The sequence below is a fragment of the Crinia signifera genome, chromosome 3 (genome assembly GCF_055691185.1).
Source record: "Crinia signifera chromosome 3, ASM5569118v1, whole genome shotgun sequence".
In the NCBI taxonomy this organism is placed as follows: Eukaryota; Metazoa; Chordata; class Amphibia; order Anura; family Myobatrachidae; genus Crinia; species Crinia signifera.
In genome coordinates, this window is record NC_139219.1 from 209,332,261 (window position 1) to 209,356,852 (window position 24,592).

The window sequence follows — 24,592 nt, forward strand, 5'->3', positions numbered from 1 at the left end:
GTCCTGCTCCAGGGGGGTATACTCCAAATGGTCAGGCATAGGACCGCTCCCGGTGGACATGCTGTGGTTGTACCGGTCAGTCATCTTCCTCTTCAGTGTACTTTTGAAGTCAGTCCACCTACAAGTTTAAAAATACAAATATCACCATGAGATATGTGCACCACTGTGCTACGTGTAGGGTTACCATCTAGTCCCTTCAATTCCGGACACATGTTAATTACACAGGTTCTGTGGCAGTTTAAAATTAGGTGAAGTGGAGTCTTGAAGTCAGCCAGCCACAGAACCTGTGTAATTAATATGTGTCCGGAATTAAAGGGACTATGTGGTACCCCTAGCTACGTGATATTTCCTAGTGTGGGTGCTCTTATGTTTTTTTGCCATATGTGTCCCACACACACATTCATGTCTAAATTAGGAGGCATTTCAGTGTCTCATCTCATTCATTAGGCCACTAAATGCACATACATACATCACTATGCAGAAATGACATCATCCATGGCCAAATTAGGCACCTCCACCTGGTGTGAAACTACACATTCCACCATAGCTTGACAATGTGGTTATTATGGAGTAATTTAACTATGGAATGGCATACTGGGATGTGTAGTTTCTCACCAGCTACATGTGCACAGTTTGCTCATTCTTGTTTCAGTAGCATCATATGGAACATGTTACAACAACTCTTTCAAAAACACACTTTCTCTTGTCCCATCACATACTTCACATGAGCAGAACTGTGCCCATAACCTCACATCACACCAATGGTGCATGTTTCATATATCAATGTGGGTTATTAGACATGGTTGTGTTCACATGTGACATTGAAGTGTAGCACTATCTACAAACACACCTTTCTATTAGTCTCAAAACATACATGTAACATATGTACACACATATGACATCAGGGGGACAAAGACCAGGGCAATTTTTCAGCAGTCTCCAGCAGGAACTGAGGCCCTTATTCTAGTTCACTCTTTCTGGCCAAATATTTCTTTGATGGACAAAACCATGTGCACTGCAGGTGAGGCAGGTGTAAAACCCCACCCAAATCTGATTATCTCTGCACAAGTAACACCTGCCTCACCTGCAGTGCACATGGTTTTGTCCATCTAAGAAATATTTGGGCAGAAAGAGTGAACTACAATAAGGGCCTCAGTTCCTACTGGAGACTGCTGAAAAATAGCCCTGACAAACACACTAACCTTTTCTTCACCGCGTCCCAATTTCTGACCACTGGTGACACCTGGTTCACTTCCTCTGTGATCTTCTCCTAAAGGTTTCTCCTTGCACTGGCACCCGGCTTCCTGGTTGCCAATTCAATCCATTCGCGTGCCCTGGGCACTAGAATTCGCATTTCGGCCTCTACAAATGCAGGGTTTCTCTTTCTGGTGGTGGTATCCTGCTCAGTCCTCACCCTAGATGTTGCAGCTTGTTTTCTGGTGGCCCCAGTTCTCTCACCATGCACCTGCTGGGTCACACCTGTTTGGAGAGATGCAACCTCTTGTTCTGGCTGGTTGCTTGGCCCTTGTGGAGCTGGTGGAGGTTCACCAGGGCCTGTTACTGAGGGGCCCGCTTGATCTTGCAGGCGACTCCTCTCTTGGGCCCTCCTTCTCCGCTCCTGTTCCCTCTTGTTCAGTGCATCAAGCAGGGATTGTGCTGTAGCTCTCTGCAGAGCGTCCTCAGCTGCAGAATCGTCTGAGTCAGACATGTTTGCAGCAATTGTGGGCTGCATCTGACTGAATATTTATATGTTAATCTCCCGCCATGAACAAGGGGGCGTATATTTTTTCCCGCAATGTAGATGTAAATTTACGCCGATATTTCCCGCCGATAATTCCCGCTTAAATTACGCAGGTCTCAACGCACCTGATCAATCACCTGTATATGCACATACACAGGTTGTGGAGCATTGTGGGCTACATCGTGAAATGTGTGCACCTGTCATTCCAATGATGAGTGTTGTCAGCTGGTATCTGTTGGAGTTCGTGTATGCCTTGTGAGTCACATTTCAAAACATCACGTTACAATGCTTTCCTTACATATGTAATGTGTATGAAATTGTCATACAGCAACATGTCGCATTGTGGCCCTTTAAGCAGCGTAGTTATGACTAGAGGGTTGCGTGTATTATTTTCCGCACACTGTAAATACAGTACTCCTCTCCATGGATATCGGTGTATCGTGCCCCCTTTAAGCAGCGTAGTTGTATGTAGAGGGTTGCGTGTATTATTTTCCGCACACTGTAAATACAGTACTTCTCTCTTCATTGAATGCATGCTGTTGGTTGTGGTGTGTGTATATCGGAACGGTCCGCGTAAGTTTCTATTCGCATCCAGTTTGTTAATGTAAGAGGGATAAATAAAGTTAATACCAAACAAACAATTTTTTCGACCAATCAGCAAGCACCAAAAGTGATATATGTACCTGTAATTAATAACTGCGCCATTGCCAATATGACTTCTAACAGAGCTAGGCCATTTTCCACCCCTGAGCTGTTGGCCCTGGTCGACGTCATGGACCGTCACCTGGGACCCAGGGGCCCATATGTTAGAAATGCGGACAAGCGGCGGGCGTATACTGCTGCCCGCCGCCTGATCTTCTCGACGACCGGCGTCCGCAGAAGCCTGGGGCAGGTTGAGCGGCGCTGGTCAGACCTGCGCAGGCGGCAGCCAGTGTTACTCAGCAGCCTTCGTCGCCATATTGCCCGATGTAAGTTTTGATTACTAGTATGTCAGCGTTTTTTAGCAATGTTTTGTGTACTTTTTATAAATATGTTCCTGAGTATGGGGGTGTATATGGGGGTGTATATGGGGTGTATATGGGGGGTATATGGGGGTGTATATGGGGGTGTATATGGGTGTATATGGGGGTGTATATGGGTGTATATGGGGGTGTATATGGGTGTATATGGGTGTATATGGGGGGTATATGGGGGTATATGGGGGTGTATATGGGTGTATATGGGTGTATATGGGGGTGTATATGGGGGTGTATATGGGGGTGTATATGGGTGTATATGGGGGTGTATATGGGGGTGTATATGGGTGTATATGGGGGTGTATATGGGGGGTATATGGGGTGTATATGGGGGTATATGGGGGTGTATATGGGTGTATATGGGTGTATATGGGGGTGTATATGGGGGTGTATATGGGTGTATATGGGGGTGTATATGGGGGTGTATATGGGGGTGTATATGGGTGTATATGGGGGGTATATGGGGGTGTATATGGGTGTATATGGGGGTGTATATGGGTGTATATGGGGGTGTATATGGGTGTATATGGGGGTGTATATGGGTGTATATGGGGGTGTATATGGGGGGTATATGGGGTGTATATGGGGGTGTATATGGGTGTATATGGGTGTATATGGGGGTATATGGGTGTATATGGGTGTATAGGGGGTATATAGGGGGGGTTTAAGTAGTTGATCAGTTTTTGGGTGTAGGATATCAAATAGTTTGCATGATAAATGTCTGAAATATCACAGCAATGATAATTTTGAAGGTTATGAGCATGACTAATGTGAATTTTTCTTTCCCCCTTTTTTATGAAACCCAATCTTCGATTTCTATGCCATCAACATGAACATTTCAGCACGGGCAAGAGCCGCCAGAGAAGCCCGGGAGCAGGCACGCCGGGACCAGGCAGCCCAGGAGCAGCCGGAAGAGGAGGAAGAGGAAGAGAAGGAGGAGGAGGAGGAAGAGGAGGAGGAGGAAGAGGAGGAGGAGGAGGAGAAGAAAGAGGAGGAGGAAGAGGAGGAGGAGGAAGAAGAGGAGGAGGAAGAAGAGGAGGAGGAAGAAGAGGAGACACTGGGTGCAGCTTGGACCCACACAATTTCCCCATCCCCTTCCCCCTCCACAACCCCCACCCCCTCCACAACCCCCACCCCCTCCACAACCCCCTCCCCAACCCACACCCCCTCCCCAACACTGGAGACACTGGGTGCAGCTTGGACCCACACAATTTCCCCATCCCCTTCCCCCTCCACAACCCCCACCCCCTCCACAACCCCCACCACCTCCACAACCCCCACCCCCTCCACAACCCCCCCCCCTCCCCAACCCCCACCCCCCCCCCTCCCCACCCCATTTCCAACCCCCCTACACCTCTCCACCACCCACCCCCAAACCTCTCCACTCCCCACTCACACCCACTACCTCGGTCCAAACTCCAGGACCATCCCCCTTGCTCCTGACCCCCCCAACCACTGCACAGCCAACCAGCGGCGACCAGGATGGCTCAAGTAGCCGTAAGTAAATAATGTGTCTAATGTTGACCTACACATTTCTACACATAAACAATCACAACAACCACATATGTGTATCCAACATCAACATTAGTTGCAACATATCACTGCAGGCCGACCATGAGGTGTGTCCTGTCCTTCTCCAGGAACAAGGCTCCCCTTGGTGGTTTTTTTGAGTGTGGCCATGCCTCACCCCTTGAATAATTGACATAACAGTACATCCAATGAGATATCCGACATTAGTGGTGTGGTAGTTATGTGGCTCCAGGTGTTGGGTAACTCCAGTTCCCAGCATGATGTGCAACACAGGGCCGGATTATAATGGAGGCGCAAGGGGTCAGTGCCCCTGGGCCCCCCTCTAGCTAGGGGCCCCCTGTGGTTGTCATGTATGTTTTAAAAATAAAATGTTTAAGTTATGTTTTTTTTTTTTAGCTAAATGTTTTGTGCATGGGTGGGGTAGTGCTGCAGCTTCACCTATCTGCCAATGTGACAATGATTTATGGTGCTGAGCATCGGGAGCCAAGGCACACTGATTGCACAAGTGTGCAGTGCATTTCTGGGAGTTGACTAAGTCCCATGACACTTTGCACCAGAGGACAGAGGCTGAGAAGTTTGTGCTGAGCTCTGATTGGTGGAGCTCATTACATGCTTCTCAGGTCCATGGAGAACAGCAGCAGCAGCTTAGTCATAGGAGGGTTTTTAATCAGAGGCAGCACTAGGACTGTGAGGTCTCCTCCAGAGTAAGGGGCAGAGGGACAAACACAGGCTTTTCATGTGGTGTGTGTATATATATATATATATATATATATATATATATATATATATATCCCCTGCAGGTAACCATTGACCAAGTTTATTCTGCCTTTACTCTGTGTTTTGACAGTATAATATTCGCCCATGCAGTGTGCGGCCAGTAATGACAAGTGCAAGGGGGCCCCCCGCTCTAAAGTACCCCGGGCCCCCCAAAGGCTTAATCTGCCACTGGTGCAACTTAAATGTAGAGATTGTTTTGGTAATAGTGTGTGAGGCCATGCGGATGCATGCTTTACAAACATAGCTGTAGGCCTATAATTTGTACAGCAATGTCCTAAATTTAAAATACTAAGGAGTGCTTAAGCCACAACAATGTCATAACCCTTAAATAGCACAGGCTAATTGTGAGGTTAGAGGACAGTCCCCCAAAACCAAAGTACCAATTGGGATACAGCATACATTCATTGATGAAGGAGTAATTGAATTAATGTTATTTACTATGTACAGTATGTGTGTGTTAACATATTATTTTTTAGTACTGTGTTTACAGCAGACCCATCTTCAATGTAGTTTACAAATGTATGTGGCCTTCACACATAACTCTGAACTTTTTATTATGTACAAATACAACAAACTTTTGTGTATGTTATATATTAATTTTTTTTTTTTTATCCCTTCACTACAGACACTGAACAGCAGCAGGAGGAGGTGGCACGGATCCGGAGGGAAATATTCCTGACCCTGCTATATTTATTTATTCTTTTTGCCCAACTGGACGACCTCATTTAATTTTTTTTTATCCCCCCCCTTATTATTTTTGCCCAAAATAAACGTTTATGTACAGTTCGAATTGCGTGTGTTTTTACTAATAAATATGTTAGAGGGCTTGTAAGGGTAGGTACATACAGATGTGTACTGTACGTTATACTTGTAATTTGAGGTGAGGGGTAATGATTGATGTGTGAATGTGTGTGTTTTTGAGTAAAATAACACATAGTGAAAATGCATGCATGCTTAATGTTGTTAGATTAAAACATCACACATAACATCAGGGTAGGTATACATGTTACACATTGTGGACAAAGTAATTATGGACATAATTTAGTACATATACAGAAACACCAACATAACTTGATGTAAAAGTAACAGCAATATGGGGACACATAGATAGTGATTAAAATGCCACATTAGAACATAACAAATATACATGTAATGAGGGTTCACATGTAGTTTTATTAGGTCTTTATTAAGGTAGACAATTGAGTTAATAGAAAACAATAATTGAATAACAAATAGATTAATTAATCAATTGTCAGATTAGTAGTTGAGAGGCAAGATTTGCAGGTCCATATATGTGAAGGGTATGCCAGCGTGCACGGACGTACGCTCACTCTCACGAGCGGTGACATAAGCTGAGTTTTCCATTGAAAACAATAGGGACCCGTCCGTGCAAGCTGGAGTACGCTCAGATCTCCGCAAGAAGTCGGTGGGAAGACGGACGAAAGACGTCCGTAAACGGCGCCGTACGCTCAGTTGTACGCCAGTTGTCGGAGTGCAAGGGCTGGGCCGTCCGCGTACGTTGCCGTACGCTCATTTGTACGCCACTCCCCTTCTACGGTATTTCTGCCCGTGCGTAAGCGGCTGATTTGTGGGTGGACCTAACCCTAACGGCCGCGTACGGCTAGCGTGCGTTAATAGCGAACGTACGCACGTTTGGCCGCTCCAATCAGAATAACCTCCTGAGTGTGCTGCTGTTTAAAGTATATGAAAACACTTACTGAATGTGTGTAAATGGTTACCAAATAACTACCTTGGCATATATAAGCAGGTCTTAAAAAGAATATTAACTAAAATGAAACCAACCTTTACATGTAGAGAAGTATAGAAAGATAAGGTTCCAATGTGTTTGAGGACTGTGTGTGGCTTGCAGGTAGTAAAATAATGGTTTTGACTTAATAGACTGCAGCATTGCTTATTACATTCAGGTGTATGTGTTTGAGTAGTAATCAGCGTTAATTAGCAGACCCAGGCGTCCGCTCTCATGCGGTATCTGTAGGGGTGGTCTGGAGGTGGCGGCCGCCTGTTTTGTGTCCGAAATGCACATTGCTTTTGCCGATTGAGCGGTTGTAGCAGCGTACATTTTTTGTGCACACCCCCTTGTACGCCCATGTTTACGCCCAGTTTTCCTCATTATTTCGGCCCCTCCCTCAACACGCTCCTATGCCGCCCACAATGACCGTACTCTTGCGGACAGGTTTTTTTGCACGGAAAGAACCGTCCGTGAGCGTTGTGGAGTCGTCGCGCCTGCGCATTGCAGAAGGTACGCATGCGCAGATAAAAAAAAAACCCGGAACGTACGCTTACGGCCCAGCCGCCCGAACCAGAATAAACCCCTTAAGCTGGTTTATAACACAACATAAGGAATAAGGATATTATGAGAATCCCAATGACATAAGTGATAAAATCACACATTCTATCATGATATACCTTATTCGGTACTCTTTACTTAGAAGGGCGCCCACGATTTTGATCGTGGGCATCGTTAGTAAAAAATCTCGGGCATCTCGGGCATTGAATGCACTAAAAAATCGGGTGCGATCAACCGACGAGATGCCCGAGATTTCCCATAGGGAACAATGTTAAATGTCTCAATTGACCCAATTTTCCTGTTCAATGCCTCAATTGACCCGATTTTTCCATAGGAAACAATGTTAAATGGGCCACAGAGGCCAAATAGGCACCCTAAAGTGTATAATGGCCACCCGAATTGTTAACGCCACCCCACGATCAACGTCAACCCGATGCGTGGCGAGCGCAGCGCGCCCGCGAGGGGCGGCGGTACGCGTCCTACGACCTTTTCATACCCCCACTATCCACGTCGGCGTGGAGTTGAGAATAGAAAGTGTGGCGAGCCCGAAGCGTGGCGAGCGCAGCGAGCCCCGCGAGGGTACGCGGACAGCTGTGAAGCCCGCGAGGGGACGCGGATACCTGTGAAGGTATCCGCGTCCCCTCGCGGGGCTCGCTGCGCTCGCCACCCTTCGGGCTCGGTGGCTCGCTGCGCTCGCCACACTTTCTATTCTCAACTCCACGCCGACGTGGATAGTGGGGGTATGAAAAGGTCGTAGGACGCGTACCGCCGCCCCTCGCGGGCTCGCTGCGCTCGCCACGCTTCGGGTTGACATTGATCGTGGGGTGGCGTTAACAATTCGGGTGGCCATTATTCACTTCAGGGTGCCTATTTGGCCTCTGTGGCCCATTTAACATTGTTTCCTATGGAAAAATTGGGTCAATTGAGGCATTGAACAGGAAAATCGGGTCAATTGAGACATTTAACATTGTTCCCTATGGGAAATCTCGGGCATCTCGTCTGTCGCATCGCACCTGATTTTTTAGTGCATTCAATGCCCGAGATGGCCGAGATGGGCGCCCTTCTAAGTAAAGAGTACCCATTATTCTAATCCGTGTTTAAAAAGAGCGAACAATTCCACATCTGATGTACATAACTGTAAGGATGACAAATAAGGAATAAGGAATATATATCGATGCTAATACATTTCTTTCTCTTTTTATCTTAAAAATATATAGTATATATGAAGTAAACAATTTATATAATACTGAAATACAATGAATACAGAGATAATAATTTGATCTATGTATACAGAAAAAATAGTTTTTATTCTCGATATGTTCATACCAAGAAAAATATTTGGGGCATATGAGATAGCTCTTCTTTATTTTTTTATTATATTTTATTTTTATTTTTTATATTTTATTTCTATAAACCACATCACATAAAGGAAACATTGGTATGACTACCTACTTTTTATTTCGATAAACCACATCACATAAAGGCAGTGGCGTAACTACGAATTGGGCGCCCCCCCGCCGTTAATGGGGGGCGCCCCGCCGCACCCCCCGCCCGCAGCCTTACCTGTCTTGCTGGTCCCGTCCCGGCTCCCTTGCTGGCTTCATTCTTCTGCTAGTGAGACGGACCAACACAAAATGTCCGCCCCCGTACAGCAGATAGTTTCAGAGAACTGTCTGCTATATGGGGCGGACATTTTATTGTGGTCCATCTCACTAGCAGAAGAATGAAGCCAGCAAGGGAGCCGGCACGGGACCAGTGAAGTCAGGTAAGGCTGCGGGCGGCGGATTGGCGGGCGGCAGATTAGCGGACGGGAGGGGGCTAACTATAGCACCACAGCCCCCCGGCACCCACACATGCACAGCGCCCCCCCGCGGCCGCGGGGGCTGCGGTGCTATAGTTACGCCTCTGCATAAAGGTACCGTTGGTATGACCACCTATATGGTGATACTATATATATATAGGAAAAAACAATCAAAAAGGGCTATAGTAGCTTAAACAATGACTTTAATAGTGAGAGCAACCCATGGGATAAACCGGATAATAGTATTTGGGTGTACTGGGAACAAGTGAGGAAAAGGGAAAGTTGAAAAGAGTTTCAGATAAAGTAATAATTAATAATGAGGTTGATTAGATAATTCTGTTTAGTTCTACAGCCTAATTGAGGCCATATGGATGAATAGATTGCATTTTGAGCATCCAGTAGACCTCCTGTTTACATAGTTTTTTTTAAAATGATCTCCCCCCTGATGGTTTTCAGGATGTGTTCTAATCCTATAACTGTAATATCTTTAGGGTTGCCTTGAAGTTTTTCGGAAAAATGTCTAGAGACAATGGGTGACATTCTATGGGATGCGTTTTTTTTTTTTTGCGATTTTTTTTCGCAAAAACGGCCGAAATCGCATGTTTTTCCATTTTCGCATATATGCCGGGGTCGTCGCCGGGGACCAGGTGAGTAGGATTTCCTTCCTCAGGTACCCCTTAGGATTACTACGGATCCATGATCCCGGAATCTTCAGCCCTGGAGCCTCGGACCCAGGACCAAGGCCCCGGAACCGGACTCTTCAGCCCTGGAGCCCCGGACCAGCCCCGGAACCAGGACCAAGGCCCCAGAACCGGACTCTTCAGCCCTGGAGCCCCGGACCCCAGATCCAGGGACCGACCCACGGGCTCAAGGTAGGTAAGTATCAGTATGTGTGGGCTGTGGATGTATTAAACGTTTATTTTACTGGGTGTCAGTGTGTGTTTTATTTAACTATTTCTTGTACTGTGGAACTACAAGTGCCAGCGGGCCCTTTAATTCCCTGCATGCTGGGACTTGTGGTTCTCCAAGTCCCAGCATGCGGGGTAGGCTTGCTGGGACTCATAGTTCTACAGTATAAGACAATAGTTTTTATTATTTTTTTACACTTTTCATCAGCCCGATGCCCACCGCCCAGGGGCATCGGGGACAGCCCCGGACTTTCAGCATGGGCTGGTAAGTCCTGGAGGGGGGGACCCCTTCTTTGGGGGGGTCCCCACTTCCCCAGGACCCCTGCCCATGCTGACCAGCCAGGGGGATAATGCTTTGGCCGCGGGACCTTATATAATAAGTGTCCCCCGGCTGTGGCATTACCCTGCTGGCTGGTTGAGTCTGGTGCTGGTTCTTGAAATGCGGGGGACCCCTAGTCATTTTGTCCCCCGTATTTTGGGAACCAGCGCCGGACCTTGAGCCTGGTGCTGGTTTCATTAAATCAAGGGGACCCCTATTTGTCGGGGACCGTGATTTTATGTCACCAGCACCGGGGCTGGTTATGCTCTGGCGGGGGACCCTGCGCTGTTTTTTTTTTTATTTTAAATTGCGATTTCCTACAAATGTGCGATTTTCAGACCTGAAAATCGCACATTTTCAGGACTAAAGAAATCGCATCAAATCGCACCTATTCGCACTATTTGTCCCCTTTTTCGCATCTCATTAAATATGCGAAAAACGGCCCAATCTTGCGATTTTCAAAAGTGCGAATAGGTGCGATAAAAAACATGCAGATTTTACCGCATCCCATAGAATGTCACACAGTATGTGTCTGGCCTGTTTAAGAATATTTCATCGATGTTCCAGGAATCTGATCTTTAATCTTCTGGTAGTTTTGCCTATACATCTCAACCCGCAGTGGGAAAGGGGCACATGAGTATATAGATAGTATAGTCTGAGTTGCAATTTATAAAGTTGTTTATTTTGTATATATTACCTTCTTTGTCTGTTGTTTGTATGTTGGATGTAAGTGCAGGTTAGATATGTTGTACTGCCACATCTGTAAAAACCCTTTGGGGGTTAAGCCACATATCTGGTTGTATATAATGTTTGGAGAATGGACATAAGCGCTGCCTGTCTTCAAATGAAAATTTATTTGTGTATGTGGAGGTAAAATTAGGGCCGGTGCAAGGTTAAGTGGCAAAAGTTCAGCCTATAGTCCCCCCCAGACAGTAAGAAAAAAGTGGGAAGGGCATTTTATAAGTAACTTTGCATGGAGACCGTTATAACTCATATAGTAGTCCATGTGGCGGCACTCAGGTAAATTAAATGTATTTCCAGGCAGTAGTTAGCCAAAGTTTTGAAAAAAAAGTTTAATTTTTCATCATCAGGGCATAAAAATACACACAAACAACTCAGCTTATAAACCATCCAGCACACGTGTATCACAGCACAGCAACTATCTGAACTAGGAATCGCACTCGCCCAAGTGAAATCAAATCCCCCAGGCCCCGCTGTCTGGCAACCAACATAAACTGTATACAAAACAAAAAACAAACACCAAGAAACAAACAAAAGATAATCATAACAATAATTACAAAAGGTTGCTCAGGTTCTAGAGGTTATGCGTTATGGGTCCAGGCAGCATGTATTGCCGGATGAATACACTGTGCATACCACCCCTATACTGTACATCCTGACTCCCATCCCCCACACTGTACATCATACCTCCCAACTGTCACGATTACAGCGGGACAGTCCCGATTTTCGGGTCCTGTCCCGCTGTCCCACCCGCGGCAGGCATTGTCCCGCTGCGGGGGGTGGCAGTTGGGAGACCCCCCAATCTAATAGAATAGACGCTGTGTGCATGCGCACAGCATCTATTCTCGTATGAAAATGAGGTCGCGGCTAATTAGTATAAGCTGCGCCCTCATTTGCATACACCCCGCCCCCTTTTCGGGCTTCGCCGCGCGAGTGTCCCTATTTCTGAAGCAAAGAAGTTGGGAGGTATGGTACATACCACCCATACTGTACATCCTAACTCCCATCCCCGACACTGTACATACCACCCCATACTGTACATCCTAACTCCCATCCCCACACTGTACATACCACCCATACTGTACATCCTAACTCCAATCCCCCACACTGTGCATACCACCCCATACTGTACATCCTAACTCCCATCCCCGACACTGTACATACCACCCCATACTGTACATCCGAACTCCCATCCCCACACTGTACATACCACCCATACTGTACATCCTAACTCCAATCCCCCACACTGTGCATACCACCCCATACTGTACATCCTAACTCCCATCCCCCACACTGTACATATCACCCCTATACTGTACATCCTAACTCCCATCCCCCACACTGTACATACCACCCATACTGTACATCCTAACTCCAATCCCCCACACTGTGCATACCACCCCATACTGTACATCCTAACTCCCAGGGGGGGTCAAAGGGGACAGCTGACCCGGGCCAGGCGATCTGAGGGGCCCCAAGGTCAGCCACCATCCTCCCCTCCACCTGGTCCCCCATTACTCTGCTGTCTGGCCCGTCCATCACACAGACACCGGCTCTGCCGCCTCTCAGCCCTCTGACCTTCTGCTGCTCAGACGCTCAACCTCACTACCGCAGGCGCCCGCACACATCATTCAGATGCACCTCCGCCTCTCAGAAGATCGTCCGCCGCCCGCCGATGAAGAGATGCACCGCTGTTTGCCTGATCGGTGAGTGATCCAGGGAAGGACACTAGTAGCTTGTCTCTACTTTGCCCAGAACCAAAGATAGCAGCCTTCCAGCAGCTGGTTACTGCTCCAGCTCCACACACCTGGTATGTAGAATTATATACTCGTGGGCAGATTGCTCTGCCTCCTGAACTCTGATCCCCTAGTCCCCAACACCATTTGGTAGGTGTGATTCTCTAGTTTTTAATTCTATTAAAATCTAAGAAATTTATTTCCGGGAACTGGAGATATCTGCAGTCAAGCAAGCTGTCCTCCCACCAGAAAATTATGAATAATAAGCCCACTCCACTATACACCCCTCCTCTGCGTATTAAACATCCTCTACCACCCTGTAAGTTATGTATCAGGGTCCCTTCATTCAGCCCAATGCCCCCTAATCTCCCACATCTGTGCAGTAAAGGGGTAATTAGTGGAAATTACTGATCCAGGCCCTACATGCTGAGCGGTTGATATAATCCCCCCTACCACCCGGGGCAAAGCTTCCCCCACCCCTACCGCTGGTGGATCAGTAGGGGACCAAATATATTGCTATGCCCAGGGGTCTACACTGCTGTTGATGCTCCTGTATCTATATATATATGTTTGTATATATACACACAGAGTACCACAACACTCGCCATCCCTGCGAATGGGGTGCAAGCAGCACTCGCCATTCCCAGGTTGGGGTGAAGTGGCCTGTGACCAGCGGTGTAGCTAGGTGCCATGGTGCCCGGAGCAAGGTCATATTTCGCGCCCCCCCCCCCCTCCCCGGTAATGAATTGGGGGCGTGGCTAACATGTGTTGGCATGTTACATTTGAAATATATGACGCTGTGGCAGAATCTGCTGCGCTATATAAGACGCTGTAACGGAATCTGCTGCGCTATATAAGACACTGTAACGGAATCTGCTGCTCTATATAAGACGCTGTAACGGAATCTGCTGCGCTATATAAGACACTGTAACGGAATCTGCTGCTCTATATAAGACACTGTAACGGAATCTGCTGCGCTATATAAGACTGTAACGGAATCTGCTGCACTATATAAGACGCTGTTACGGAATCTGCTGCACTATATAAGACACTGTAACGGAATCTGCTGCGCTATATAAGACACTGTAACGGAATCTGCTGCGCTATATAAGACTGTAAAGGAATCTGCTGCGCTATATAAGACACTGTAACGGAATCTGCTGCGCTATATAAGACGCTGTAACGGAATCTGCTTCGCTATATAAGACACTGTAACGGAACCTGCTGCGCTATATAAGATGCTGTAACAGAATCTGCTTCGCTATATAAGACGCTGTAACGGAATCTGCTGCGCTATATAAGATGCTGTAACAGAATCTGCTTCGCTATATAAGACGCTGTAACGGAATCTGCTGTGCTATATAAGATGCTGTAACAGAATCTGCTTCGCTATATAAGACACTGTAACGGAACCTGCTGCGCTATATAAGACACTGTAACGGAATCTGCTGCACTATATAAGACACTGTAACGGAATCTGCTGCGCTATATAAGACACTGTAACGGAGTCTGCTGCGATATATAAGACACTGTAACAGAAACTGCTGCGCTATATAAGACACTGTAACGGAAACTGCTGCGCTATATAAGACACATATAAGAGAGATCCACCCCCCCCTCCGCCACAAATCCCCCAAACCCCATGATTATCCCCATAATTATTTATCTTTAGTAAAAAAAACTAAAATCCACCTTGAGAAGAGCAGGGTGGCAGCATAAACCAGAGAGATTCCACCCCCCCCCCCCCCCCGGACCCCACCAAACCCCCAGACCCCATGATTTTTCATCTTTATTTAAAAAAAAAAAAAACGAAAAATATCTACCTTGAGGAGCACAGCACAGACATTCTGTGTAGAGGCAGGGTACTGGGAGGAGTCTTCCTTATTTCTGCTTCTCAGCGCTGCCCGGGAGCCGGCCCGAGCAGCAGCAGCAGCTTGGTTAGGGACTTGAGCAGTGAGTCACGTGACGTGACCCCATCACGTCGCGGCGGCAGGCCGGGACCAGGTGAGCAGGGCAGACAGGGGCAGGCACCGGGCAGTGCAGCCGCCGGCGCACGCTGCCCTGCGTGTGTGAAATTAATTATTGCAGGGCAGCAGGACTCCACCTCATTTGCGGAGGAGGGGCGGCGCCCTGCGCCCCAACTGCGCCCGGAGCGTGTGCTCCGGTGGCTCCGCCCTCCCTACGCCTCTGCCTGTGACCACATGCTGTAATAAATACAAATACAGGGACTCAACACTCTCCATAATGATCTAACTCACTTTAGTATACAATTAATAAAATAAATAATGGGGTTTTAGTTCATGAATTGATCAATGCATTTAAGATTGCAGCCCATTGCCAAGGGACCCCATTTCACTGCAAGTCCTACACTAACAATAGTCTCTCAAGAGCCTGCCAACTGCTGACACATCATAGCTAAAGTGGACATGTGTTTTTTTCCTGGTTTAAAGCTCACCTGCCAAGTGCCTTATGGCTTTTAAAGATGAGGCAGTCACCTAACACAACACCTGACTTAGAATTAAAGGGGCAGCTGTCACAGGTTACAGATAAATTAGCTCATCTGGGGTGTAAGAGAAAGCTATGATCACAGTAACAAAGGTTAATTAAAAATTAACCCACATATATACACACACAGAGTACCACAACACTCGCCATCCCTGCGTTTGTATATATATGTGTGTGTGTGTGTGTGTGTGTGTGTATATATATATATATATATATATATATATATATATATATATATATACACACACAACCCAATAGTGTTATACAGCGCCCATGTACAATTTATCAATACAATGATTTTAGTCTTTCCACTAGTTGTAAAATATTGTCAACCAAGATTTCTTTTAAATATAAAACATTTATTATAAAACATATAAAAATTAGATTAGATACTCTTGGAAAATAAGTGTTCTCTTGGAGTTGGGATCACACGAAATATTTGTTATTTGGTGTGATCCTAACTCCAAGAGAACACTTCTTTTCCAAGATTATCTAATCTAATTTTTATATGTTTTATAATAAATGTTTTATATTTAAAAGAAATCTTGGTTGACAATATTTTACAACTAGTGGAAAGACTAAAATCATTGTATTGATAAATTGTACATAGGCGCTGTATAACACTATTGGGTTGTGTATTGGATTGTGGATCCCTCTAGTAGGGATCGAGTGTTAGTAGCGACCACCCTTACTTAGCGCAAATATCTAGTGATATTGTATTGTTTTATATATATATATATATATAATATATATATATATATATATATATATAAACAGAATGGGAAGGATCCCAATAAGGGCACTCACCAGGATTTCACGTAATGACAGTTTCTTTATTGGTAGTCCATTACCATTTAGGTTATATGTAGGTCTACGTTTCGGCCACTAGAGGACCTTTCTCAAGACACCACAGCATTGACGTCCACACAGCTCAGAGGTCAGGATACGTATAAGTGTCCATCTCCGTGCTTTGCTCCGCCCCTCTGGAAACCCCCTTCTGAAAATCCTGCATTTGCCCCTGGCGCTCATCCCTACAGCGAAGGTTCAACTAATGCTTCCTTGTCACTACCTGTCCCCTGTATCCCCTTCAGCCGTCTGTCCCTGTATCTCTCCAGCCTCCTTCCCCTTATGTCTCTCCACCTGTGTGTCCCATAATTCGAGTCTCCTGTCCTGTCACTCCAGTCTCTCAGGTTCAGTCTTGCTATTTGGACACTCTACCACTGTGCCACCTCTGGGGCAGTTAGGGGGAGCCTGTGATCACTGCTTCACTGTCTGCCTCTAACAGAGTAGGGATGTGGTCCGGGGGTCCAGATGCTTAGAGAGCTCTAGGCACACCCCAAAATGACAATAGCTGTGATCATGCTGCTGGTTCACACCCCACAACTTAAGGCTCCATCCCTTTCTGGTTACGCTTCCGGGTTGGAATTGCTACCTAATAAAGTTAGGGTGGAGTATCGGATGGAGGGAGGAAGAGTAAAATACATATAGGGCAGCAGAGCAGAGTAGAACACAAGCGTATTATTATAACAAAAAGGGAACTGGGGTTTAAGGTCTTTTCCTGTAAGACCACGTGCACTGCAGTGAGGCCATGCCCATCACATCAAGGCCACACCCTTATTGCACAGATGCAAGTGTTTCCTTTTTAAAATGTCTATGGGGGAGGGCGTATTTTTTACAGTTTACACAGGGATCCAAATTGTGCAAAAACATCCTTGGGGCCAAGCAACTGGCTCCTGGAGACCTGTTGGGTGCTAGGTAGGTGCATAGGATGTATTGTGGAAAATCTGGGCCTGCCACCAAGCCACAATATAACTGGCCGCATACTGTATACCACTTAATGGACAAACGGAATAGATCTGATCATGTGACACACAGTTGGGCATAGCTCACCTGCATGCTGGATTTTTTGAATAATGGAAATGTATTTTTAATTTAATTATTGTCAAGCAGATCCAACACTGAGCCAGGATGAGTGAGCAACTATAAGATGACCTTGTTCATACCTCTGTAAAGTTTAAATCAAATTAGTTCACTGCATTGATCAAGGCTTCTATAAATGTAACTATAGCTCTGTCATGAAAGAGGACCACACAAAGCTATTGCACATACTAAATGAAGGTGCATTGGCAGTCATATAAGATCAATACCATTTTTAGCAGGAATAAACCTGGCACTTATCTACAATTACATCTACAACTACATCTTACTGTTCACACTACAAAGTGACTTTCATTCTGATAAATGCATGTGATAATGAGTTGTTTCTCAGTTAGCGATGTAACATTTTATTATTGAAATAGAAAACATGTGCGGAAAGCACGGGAGGGATTTTATTTCAGAGTAGCTGATAATAATGCAATGCTCTCTGGTGTTTCTATATAGATTATGTGCACATTCATTTATACCACCTGCAGACTACATAAAAGCTATCTTATTGACATAAACATTTCATAAAAATGTTATCCGGGCAGACTGAACTCAAAGCAATATCCATATTTCACACCAACGCACAATAACACAGCATCCATTAAATACAATGTTAATAGCGGTGCAACATCTAAAAGAAGATTGTTATATTTTCAAGTAAGTATAAAAAAATCTGAAAAAATAATTTAAACTAATTAGTATAATGTAACAGCCCTTAATTGAACTTGAAATGAAGGCGTGTGTGTAGACTATAGGGATCGATGTGAGAGCCACAACAGGGAGCTTTTGTTTATCTTGAGTGGCAGCACTGGGCACTGCTATCGCTGTCTGAAAGTTGCCTTCAGGGCATTCTATGCTTTGCCTCTTTTGGGGGTTAATAATGAAAACATGCACGCAAAGCAATCAGTCATATGAATGATTTTGTCCTAGCTGTACAGCTGCATTACCAGGCCGCAGACAATGGCTATGGGCCTAACTCAGACCAGATCACAGGGCACATTTTGTTTGCAGATGGACATAACCATGCTGTACTGCAGGTGGGGCAAATGTAACGTGCAGAGAGAGTCAGCCCCAAGTTCCACACTGTAGAATCCAGTAAGAACTACATGTGCGATGGGATTGATGCCGTCTGTTTTACAAATATTTCTATGAAGTGTCGCTAATCCTTACCATAGAAGTGTTTTTATTTTTGACATTGACTAATCTATATATATCAACAATACCCAAAAATAAACTTGAGGCCACCAATGGCGAGATGTAATAGGGTCCATATTTTTCAGGTGTCTACAAAAACCGCACCATATTGCATGTCACATTAGCGATTTTCATCCAAAATTCACAAAATGTAATAGGGTGTGCTCTTTTTAGACAGTCAGAATTCCTAATGGAAATGTGCAGTTTTTTTTAGACATGTGCGGTTTAACATAACACAGTGTGCAGACCAGCATAACCAGCCCTGGGCTCATTGAGCCGGTCCTGGTTGCAAAAATACAGGAAACAAAAAGACTGGGGGACCCCAATATTTTGGAACTAACCCAACAGCCAGCACATACCTACCACAGCCAAGGGACACATTTTAAGCACGGTCCCCCAGCCAAATCATGACTACCGGGCTGGTCAGCCCAATAAAGTGGTCCCCCCCAGGCTACCCCTGTCCTGGGCTGAAGACCGTGGCTGTCCCTACCACCCTGTGGGTGGCAGGCTGATTCGTCTTGTGTAAAAAATATATTGGAAAAATACATTAGTTTTCAGAGTAGAACTACAAGTCCCAGAAGGACTCCCCCGCATGCTGGGACTTTGCGAACCACAGGCATGCAGGGCATTAATAGGCCTGCTGGTCCTTTTTGTTCTACTGTGAAAATAATGTACAAAAAAGACACAAACACATAGAAAAGTAAAACTTTATTTTATACACACAAACAGACATGCGCACATACAGTACTCACCATCCCACATTCCCACGATGGAGCAGCACCTCTCCCATATAGAATCCCTGTGACCCGGCGCTTTGCCTATTAAAAATAGGCAAAAGCCCTGCTCAGGATGATCACTCAGCATACAGCATCATTGTGTGCACATCAAAGGACCACACATTCACTAACTGAAACATTCCTACCATTTCCATCTCAAAAATATTTCCAGGATTAGAACCTTTCCCACCCTGGATCCTATGGACCCTAATCCTCTCACTGGTCAGATCCAGATTGGACTACTGTACTCTCCTCTTACCTGTCCTCCCTGACTACCACATCTCTCTACTACAATCTATCTTCAATGCTGCTGTCCAGCTCATCTTTCTCTGTAAATTTACTATGTCTGCCTCCCCTCTCTTAAAAGCCCTACACTGGCTCCCTGTCACGATCCAGTGTCTAAGAAATACTTAATTACCATCTACCAAAAGTGTTTGGTACTTGTGTATTTTGGCGGCGCCCATCGCATCGCATGCCATAACGCATACGATGGTATGCGATGCGACGCGATATCGTACGATAGTGCACGATGGCATACAATTTTGAAATTGTATGCCATTGTACATGGCATACAATGCCATACGATGCGATGCGATTAAACATTGTATAAGCACCCTAATGGGTGCTTACAACGTTAAATGCACCCCCACGCCACCCCCCCACTATAAACGTGAACCCGAAGCGTGGCGAGCGCAGCGAGCCCGCGAGGGGCGGCGGTACGCGTCCTACGACCTTTTCATACCCCCACTATCCACGTCGGCGTGGAGTTGAGAATAGAATAGTGTGGCGAGCGCAGCGAGCCACCGAGCCCGAAGCGTGGCGAGCGCAGAGAGCCCCGCGAGGGGACACGGATACCTGTGAAGGCCGCGAAGGGACGCGTTTACCTGTGAAGGTATCCGCGTCCGCTCGCCACGCTTCGGGCGCGGTGGCTCGCTGCGCTCGCCACACTATTCTATTCTCAACTCCACGCCGACGTGGATAGTGGGGGTATGAAAAGGTCGTAGGACGCGTACCGCCGGCGCTCGCCACGCTTCGGGTTCACGTTTATAGTGGGGGGGTGGCGTGGGGGTGCATTTAACATTGTAAGCACCCATTAGGGTGCTCAAAAGCACCCTTTAGGGTGCTTATACAATTTTTTATCGTATAGGGGGTCAAAATCACGTCGCATCGCATGCCATCGGGTGCATGGCATGCGATGCGATACGTTCATCATACGACGGATATCGGGGGCGCCGCCAAAATACACAAGTACCAAGTGTTTTTCCAGGCTTGCACTGAGACTCTTGTCCTGCGTCCATCAGGCCTATTCCCATGCATGACAACTTTCGCTCCAGTTCCCAGCATGGACGAGGCCTTCTTGGATTCATCAATGATGTTTCTTAGCCAATCCTGTCAATACCATTCTGACATCACTCTGCAGTATCCAGTCCTCAGCGCCCAGTCCCTATAAGTATGCTAGGAAAAGGCTTGTCAAATTGTCAGTGCAATGATGTCCACAGAGTGGGTATGTCTACATCCTGATGCACAGCCTGACTCCCTCCAGTGCCCAGACTGGGAATTACCCATGGCTCCAGTTAAACCTATTGCTCATTATTATTATTACTACATCCGTTATCTAATCATTATCGCTTTATGATTGTGATACCATCCTTCATCATCACTCACTTCTTACTTCATCTGCTTCCTGCTCGTCTGTCCAGTACCATCCAAGTTCACCAGCCACCTTCTCAGTGTCAACATTGATATCATCACCATTGGTGTATTAACTTTGGATGCAGTTATCATCGGTGGACCTCTCCCGTGCCTGTGTTAGTGGTATCTGCAAGAGCTCCATACTTACCTGCAATGCTCCACTGTATCTCCGTACACCTTTGATGATCAACATCAGTCAGAACTGACTTCAGTATCCAGAGACTCTAGCATTGTGTCTACTTACCTGAATCCATATGGTTCCAGTCCAGAACTCTCTCCTTCAGGTTCCAACTTATCCTCCGTGATCCAGTATTCCTCACAGTCACGGCTTTGGGACTTAGACGTTATCTATACACATTAAGGATCTCCCTTTATGTGGACTTAATTCATTAAAGAAACCACTTCCATTTTTTATTCCAGCCGCAGACCGAAGTCACCTTGCAGATGTGACACTCTCTTTTCCCTTAAGAAACCAGTTTAAGCTTCTCACATTCTCTGACCTTATCGCTATTCACATCCCTACTCTTCACAAATGCATGCCACCTTTCCTGCCTTCTAATTACTTCCTCCAAAATTGCCTCCAAGATTTTGCATGTGCTAGTTCCTCTATCTCTCCCTATCAGACTCTCCAAAACTTTTCTTAAAACCCACTTTTATCAAATCAAATTCTATAAAGTTTTTTTTCTATAAGTGAACATAAAACACCTGGACATGAAGATTATGGTAACATGCACACAAAGGGTAACAATATTTGGTATTAAGTAACATATATCTGCAAACGAATATTAGGAATGTACAGCAGATTGGGCTAATAATATAACACAATACTCCATAATAAGGATAGGATTACAGCAAATAAAATAGAGTATAGTGAACTATTAACCATTTTTAGTGCGCTATATCTGAACTAAGCAGAGATATATCATAATATTTCCAGGGAATAAGGAAAGAAACAAAGGAAGAGAATATCATCATCAGTCTAATTACTAAACCCATAATAAATCAAAAAAGAAAAGGGAGAAACAGGAGATATTACCCTTACTGTGTTAAAAAAATCAAAAGAAACCACTCTATATTAATAAAGCAAAATTCCAACCCCCCCCCCCCCCCCCCCCCCAAAAAAAAACAAAAAAAACAAAGCAAACCTCCCCATAACCCCCCACCCTGTATGGCCTAACCCCAACTTAGGTATACTTGGATCCCATTAACCAATCTCCTCCCCCAACTAACTATGCTAACTACCTATCCTCCCCCCCCCCCCAACCCCAGAAAGGAAATCCCTCCCACCCATTCAAAGGATAGCAACAATATGGACCAACTGGGGCAGTGGATTTGTGGTCCAAACCTAACTCTCATACATCGAACAGGATATAATATATTAATTTAGTTTTGATTTACAACAAGGCATTGCAACAGCATCCTGCTGAAGAGAAGTATCAGGGAGCATGACTATAGAAACGGCATCTGAAATGGCAAATCAGAACAAAATGTCACCCCTTAATCCGGCCAGAATTTAGCAGAGGTAAAGGGAAAAGTCATAGACAAAGTACCGTTCTGATCCCATACCTCCCAACAGTCCCGATTTTATCGGGACAGTCCCGATTGTCAGGGCCTGTCCCGATGTCCCACCCGCGGGCGGCAGTGTCCCGCGGTGTGGGGGGGCTGTTGGGAGTCCCCCCTGCCAGCTGCTAAGCAGCGGGAAATAAACGCTGTGCGCATGCGCACAGCGTCTATTCCCGCAGCCAGGGGACTGGGGGCATTGCTAGAGGCTCACAGAGCCTCTGGGTCATGCCCCCATAGCGGCAAAATGGGGGCGTGGCCTCGCGGAAGAGCCGCGGGTATAGGCCACGCCCCCAAATTAGGCCACCACCCCCGAAAATTTCAACGCGCCTCCGGCGCACAGGAGCATCGTCCCGATTGCAGAACTTCAAAAGTTGGGAGGTATGTGATCCGCATATGGAAACACAAAAGGGCCACAAATGTAGATGGTGAGCAAATTATATAGTCCTGGCGCATCTGGGAAAAGTATAACAGAAAGTATCGCGTTGGACTGCACTGGCATCAGGATATCCATAAACTGAGGAAGAAAAGGGGTCAGCAGCCACCTGAAACTTTGAAATAAGTGGGTTAAGAGGATATTCTGACATAGAAACTGTGAGAGTTGCTGATACAGAAGCTGGATAGTGTGCTCAACTCCTGAGCTGCATCTCCCATAGGAGCACCAGGAAGAGATATTCCATAGATGTAGCATCCAATGCATTGAGGAGCCTCTTTGTGGAAGCTGTAATGGCCTGCAGGATTTGTTGCAATGAATTCTCCATGATGTAGGAGAAATGATCACTAGTAGGGGCTTGTCACTGCAGGAACCTCTAAGCACCATATAGACACCAGTAGAGAAATGGCAGCGGCTAGCACGCAGCCAAGACTCTTTCGCCACCACTATATCAGACAGACCAGCAGCTTGCAGGTATTATAATTAAGGCTTCCCCACACAGTCATAAGCACTCTGCATATAGCCGCACAGCAGTGACTGGTTCCTCCAGAATAATAAGGCAGGAGCAGCATCTCAATTTGTCCCACAACGAACAGCCACGGGATATGGTACCAGGCAGTGGATGAGACCCGAGCCAAACAGAGTAGTCGCGGTACTTAGAAACCAGCCTCAGATGACAGGTCAGGAAGACACGCAGGTAAAATGGCACCAGCGTCTCCGCACAGACCACTCCAGCGAGTCACGACGGAGATCTCCAGGGAGGTACAGAAGGGCAGGAAGCCGCAGATCTAGCCGAGGACAGACCCCGGTGGCAGCCTGCCAACAGTATCTCCCGTAAATTTGCGCCGCACCCAGGTAGGCCGCGTCAGGACCTCTCCCCAAAGCAGCCATCACAGGCACCGTCTGTGCAACAGAAGGAGTTGAGGGAAGTAGGAAAGGCTCCAGACAGTATTATAGGTGTGATAGCCTCCGGTAGTAGCAGGCAGACAGGATAGTTTAGCAGGAAAACTGCAGGGAGCTGAGACAACGAGCTGCCTTCTCCCTGTCCGCCCAAGCCACATTGTGTCTCATATTGGGGGAATTCAATGATAATAATTTTATTTGTATAGCACTCTTTCTCCAACAAGACTCAAGGCTTACAATTACATACATTCGGGTACTCTGACAGGGCTTGAGGGTATCGAAGCCCTTACGGGGTCGTGGAACTCCTCAAGGGACAGTAGCCCCTGTATGTCGGGATCCCAACTGTTGGACATTTAACAGTCAGGATTCCGATGTCGGTATACTGACCATTGAAATCATAACTGTCGGGAGGTCATCTGGAACCTACGCACATGCCTGTGGCCTGCTAGTTGTTTTTACAGACTAAACCTCACACCCAAATGAATTCCCCTTGTTAGGTCTATCATATTGTCTATTGCTACCGCTGTCTCTACTTCTGGTCAGACAAGTTGATAATGCTGGCCACACATCAGACCAACTAAAACACCACTCCACACACCTAACCAACACTTTCCACACACCAGCCAGCTTCTATCCAATTTGTGATGACCCAGAAGTAGGTGGACGGGTTTTGATTATTTTTTCTTTTTTAATCTGTATGTGTCAAGCAGACACTGACAAATGGAC